At 43.7% G+C, this 5,213-nt stretch overlaps 2 non-coding genes across 2 annotated transcripts; one reads left to right on the top strand and one right to left on the bottom strand.

Moving 5' to 3' along the window:
* The first annotated feature begins 219 nt into the window (after nt 1-219).
* Nucleotides 220-326, top strand: LOC120241802. Its single transcript, XR_005530954.1, has one exon. It is a non-coding gene; the product is annotated as a U6 spliceosomal RNA (small nuclear RNA).
* Nucleotides 327-1,272: 946 nt separating this feature from the next.
* On the bottom strand, nt 1,273-1,379 carry LOC120241800. Its single transcript, XR_005530953.1, has one exon. It is a non-coding gene; the product is annotated as a U6 spliceosomal RNA (small nuclear RNA).
* Between the last annotated feature and the right edge of the window lie 3,834 nt (nt 1,380-5,213).

Raw genomic sequence — 5,213 nt, 5'->3', positions numbered from 1 at the left:
GGCGCTCATTTGCATGTCCCACCCGGCAGGTAAACTCGACAGGTCTTTCACGGCCTAGCCAGCATAGGACCAAACGTGCGAGCCTCGTGAGTGGCTCCCTGTCTTCACATTGTTTCCAAACGTTCCGAGGTCGCCGGGAAGGCGCACAGATCGGTCACCCTAAGTAAGAGAGGAAGGATGATGCCGTGCCTTATATAAGTGGTGGACAAATTCTGTATCGTGCTCGCTTCGGCAGCACATATACTAAAATTGGAACGATACAGAGAAGATTAGCATGGCCCCTGCGCAAGGATGACACGCAAATTCGTGAAGCGTTCCATATTTTGCGCAGTTTTGAGAATTAGCACAAAATGGGATATGGGGAAGGAGGTCGGCTCGGAGTTTGAGCATTCCGGTAGGAGGTTCTGCCCCTCCACCGAATCGTCTGTGGTTGGAGGGGAGACGTGACCTTGATCGTCTTCCTTCATCTCCCCAAGGGCGCCCACCACCACCTTACTATTATCTAGTTAATCCTGGTACCTGCAATCCTAATACTTCTCGTTGGTTAAAACCTGCCTTTGGTTTGGACAATTAACTTTCCTCTTAATTAAAGTTCCCATCAAAGAATCCGTCTGAATTAGATAAACAGGCATTTCTGAATACTCCTTAGACGCCTGGTGCTGTTTAAAGAGGTATACAAAGCGGTCTCAGAAAGATGTGTGACATCAGATCCCAGCTTGCTGCTTCTAACCAGTTCTCTTGGTCCTGGAGATCTAGGATCCACAGGCCGCAGCCAACGTTGATCTCATCCGGTGTAACCACCCCTTGGTAACAGTCCCTGCCTTAGTGCACCTCTCAGCGACAGAGGGTACATGGAGTTAGGTCTAAAACGAGGGAAGAATGTCACAACGTTGGCGCAAGAAATGTGCACTAAATGTTGCTTACTTCCTTTAGTAAGAATTCATGGACCAATTTATGTTCTAGTCTTCTACTATCCACCGGAGCCAATACCCTTGGGCCTTTTGGAATTTGTATTCTTGAGGGAGACTAGACCATACATACATAGGCCGATTTCAGAATTTTTAGGTCTATAAAGAAATGCAAGTTGACATCTTGTTTCCGTCGCATATAAAAACGACGTGTTTGTACGTAGATTTTCAGGTGTAAGCCAGCTTCGTTTACACTGCTTTACAGGAATGTTTTTCTAGTGAACTGTCACAATTTTATTACTCAGTTGTTGCACCTTGTAGCTTTGGAGGTAATCCTCACAGTACCAGTTCACCGGGAAACTTGCAAAATATGGAACGCTTCACGAATTTGCGTGTCATCCTTGCGCAGGGGCCATGCTAATCTTCTCTGTATCGTTCCAATTTTAGTATATGTGCTGCCGAAGCGAGCACGCTACTGACTTTGTCCACCACTTATATAAGGCACGGCATCATCCTTCCTCTCTTACTTAGGGTGACCGATCTGTGCGCCTTCCCGGCGACCTCGGAACGTTTGGAAACAATGTGAAGACAGGGAGCCACTCACGAGGCTCGCACGTTTGGTCCTATGCTGGCTAGGCCGTGAAAGACCTGTCGAGTTTACCTGCCGGGTGGGACATGCAAATGAGCGCCGCGCCCGGAGCACCCTGGGTAAGGGGCTGTTCGCGGGACCCAGGCCCTGGACCGTGGGCCCTGTGGCGGTCGCTCTGGCCCCGCGGAGCATGTCGGGAGGGGCGAGCACGAAGAAAGCCCCTGAGCGCTCGGCGCCTCGAGGGCCGGGCGCGCTGGGGGCGAGCGGACCGTGAGGCCGCCGTGGTGCAGAGGGCCGGGTAGGGCTAGGCCGGCTTCACAATTTTAAAGAACATTTCCCATTTAAACTTCTCTTTAGAGTCCTCAAAAAAAAAAAAAAAAAAAAAATCACCCGCAATTATCACACCTCGAAAAGTTAAGGTAATTCCTTAATATTATCTAATATCCGCTCTACGTTTAAAGGTCTTTCTTTCGAAGATGCATTTTAGAGTTGGTTTGTCCTATGTACCCAAAGGAGACCCTGTCCCAGATTATATTTGGTTGCTATGCCTCTGGGTCTCTATTGTCCCCTAAGACTTCCCCTGTTTCCCTTCATGCCTTTGGCTTATTGGCGAAACGGGATATTTGCCTTGTGGAGAGTCACAATTCTTGCATTTGGCTCATTTCTTACTGATGGTGTTGTGTAACTCATCTCTCTTTCCTCCATGTTTCTTAAAAATTTAGATATAACAGCCTAATTAAATCCTGGTTCCATTTTTTTTGATCTTGCAGTCTTCATTTGTGGGGCGTTTACTTCCTATTGCATCTCAGCTTAAGATGTGTAATGTCTGACTGAACCAGGGGGTTCAGGGAAGGTCATCAGCCTGATCCTCCATTATGGTTTCCCAGAAATCTTTTACTTCGTGATTTTAGAGTGTAGAGTACCATGATGAACATTGTCCAGGTAGAGGGTCTGGTGGTTTGTTTGTGGGTTTGTTTTTAATCTTTGGTTCATGAGCTGTAAGGATCTAAACCCCAGGCCCCTGGTGTCCAAATTCTATGCCCTCAGGAAGAAAATTGAGAGAATAAGACTGCAAAAAGAAATGAAGAGTGTTGATGTTGTCTGAGTCTTTGGATCATTCTACCCTTTCCATAATTTAAGTGTGCTAACAAGTTACCTTTCTTAGGCCAAATTAAAGCAGTGTTTTTGTTTCCTGACTGCTAAGAGACTTCTGGAACCACTTTATGTTGGTCCTGAGGGCTGGGTCTCTAGGCACCGGTCCCTCACAGTCTGCTAATTCTTCAGCTGCAAGGATTCTTGTGTAGAGTCAGTTGGATTAAGAGAATTAGCTCCACCCAGCCTCATCCCTGTTTGAATACAGGTTGATGTGTTTTTTCTGGATATTTTCTGAATGTTGTTTTCTGTCAGGCTATCCATTTATTGAAAGCCTCATCCAGTAGATTATATGCTAGAGGCATTCAAATTTAACTCGATTTCCTTAATCTATTCTCACGTTTCTTTTACACAGTTGTCTTTTTTCCCTCCAAATCCTTGTGTTCCCCTACGGTTTTCAGTTCCCCTTTTTCTTCTTCCCCTGTGCCTTTTCCTATCTACATTGCATACCTCACTAACTGAACACACTTAGCCAGTTCATCTAGACGTTTGTAATCACTCTCTTGTCTTCACAATACAAATTTGCAACATTAACACTATTGGCTTCTGTTAAATGAAAAAAATCATTAAGATCCCATATTTACATTCTGACAAAAACAATTCTTGCTCTTCTCACTGGTTAGGCATGTGTAAGTCAATCTCCAATCGCTTTCTTAGGGGGAGATAGTGTTCCTCATCACATCTTTTGGAAGTTCTATAGAAAAGTTAGAAGGCAGGTGGCTTTTGTATCTTAAGATTTGACTATTAAGAATAGTTTCGGGGCACCTGGGTGGCTCAGTCGGTTAAGCGTCTGACTTTGGCTCAGGTCATGATTTCACGATTCGTGGGTTCGAGCCCCATGTCGAGCCCCATGTGGAGCCCTGTGCTGCCAGCTCGGGGTCTGGAGCCTGTTTCGGATTCTGTGTCTCCCTCTCTCTCTGGTCCTCCCCTGTTCACTCTGTCTCTCTCTCTCAGAAATAAATAAAACATTAAAAAAAAAAAAAAGAATAGTTTCAGTAGGTGTCGTTAACCAATTAACTTTAGGAGAGATTGATTTAAAGGATTTTTCTTATAAAAAATTAAACACAAGGATTTTTCTCGGCTCAGTGCATTTTTTAGAAGAAAAAAATGAGTTTTATTTTTATATTCTAGAACAGTTGAAATTTATTACCAAAACTGTTGTCATAATGATTCCAACTGTGTGTATCAGCAGTTGAATAAAACAATGATCTTTCCTTTTTTAGTGGTATATAAAACTATGGTGTATCTTATATTCAGTAGCATTTTAGATTCAAAGAGGTATAGCATTTCATTTTTCTGAAAAGAAAACAAGCGGAGGTAAGTGTGTAGTGATTTCTCTGGGCTATACTGGAACTGGCTCTTCTGTCTTCTGAGGCTGAACCCATTGCTCTTTCCACGATACTACTTGTAGAATTACTAGGTCATGCTCTTTGAATGAAGAGAGTAAAAGACTTCAGGCCTGCCATTTACAGCCACATTTCTGAATTCTTGTTACACTGCAACAATAGAATAGTACACACTGATAAGAGGAATGTCTACCTATTCTTTTTATTTTTTCTTCACAGAAAGAGAACATTCAGTGATATGATATAATTGAAATAGGAAAAAACCACAAGTCATTTCCTCTTCAGGAATTTTTCTCTAATTAAAAAGGAGAAACTCAACCCAAATCCTCACATCCTCTTGAGTAGGGAGCAGAGAAATCATTTAGAACCGTGCATCAGTGATCAGCTTTACTTGGTGAACACCACCTGGGGGACAGAGGTTATCAGCCTCGGCTGCAGGTTGTAAACCACAAATAGCTTTTTAAATACCAGTGCCAGAGCCCTTCCCTTAAGGTACTGATTTAATTGTTCTCCTTTTTCTCTCTATGGTGAGAGCTCAGCCTTCACAGATCTGCTTTAGGCTTATCAGCACCCTTCTTTCTTGCCTCCTGTCTCCTTTCTTTTCCATCAGACACACTGCATCAGCTGAAGCTTGGTGGGAGTTCCCCACCAGGACCCTTCCTTCGCTCCTCCCTCCCTTTTATGGCTCTACTCCCTTCCCTCATGTTGCTCTCATTGACTGCCCAGGACTTCTCAATGCTTCCAGTCTCACCTGGAAAGAATTCCAAGGGTCTTTCAAAACTCACCAGTCCTGGGTTTTATTTTTTCAGGTCTTTGCTAGTGAACCCGATAAAGTAAAATATGCTAGAGCACTGTTTCCCAAACTTGCTTAGTGATAGATTCCTAGACCTAACTTCTTACAGTGTCCAGAGGATTAGCCTGTGCCAACGCATTGAAAGGATGTTCTGGTGTATCTTCCAGATGACTTCTCTGTGTTTTACAGCCTACTTTAAACGAAATGAGAAAGTCCCTGTGGTAAGGCTGATGTGAGATATTTTTATATATGAATTCCTTTCACAGCAACCAGTTCCTTTTATTTGTGGCAGAAAACCTCATGTTCTGCTTCACTGAACAAACAAACAAACCAGCAAGAGAGGCTATCAGAGATGAGCTTCCTTAATTTCTTTTCCTTACTGCGAATTTACCTAAATACACACGCATCTCCATTTCCGGTCTTCT

This window comes from Hyaena hyaena, unplaced genomic scaffold (assembly GCF_003009895.1).
Source record: "Hyaena hyaena isolate Hyena2069 unplaced genomic scaffold, ASM300989v1 scaffold_291, whole genome shotgun sequence".
Classification (NCBI taxonomy): domain Eukaryota; kingdom Metazoa; phylum Chordata; class Mammalia; order Carnivora; family Hyaenidae; genus Hyaena; species Hyaena hyaena.
This window is presented reverse-complemented; position numbering and strand designations above follow the sequence as displayed.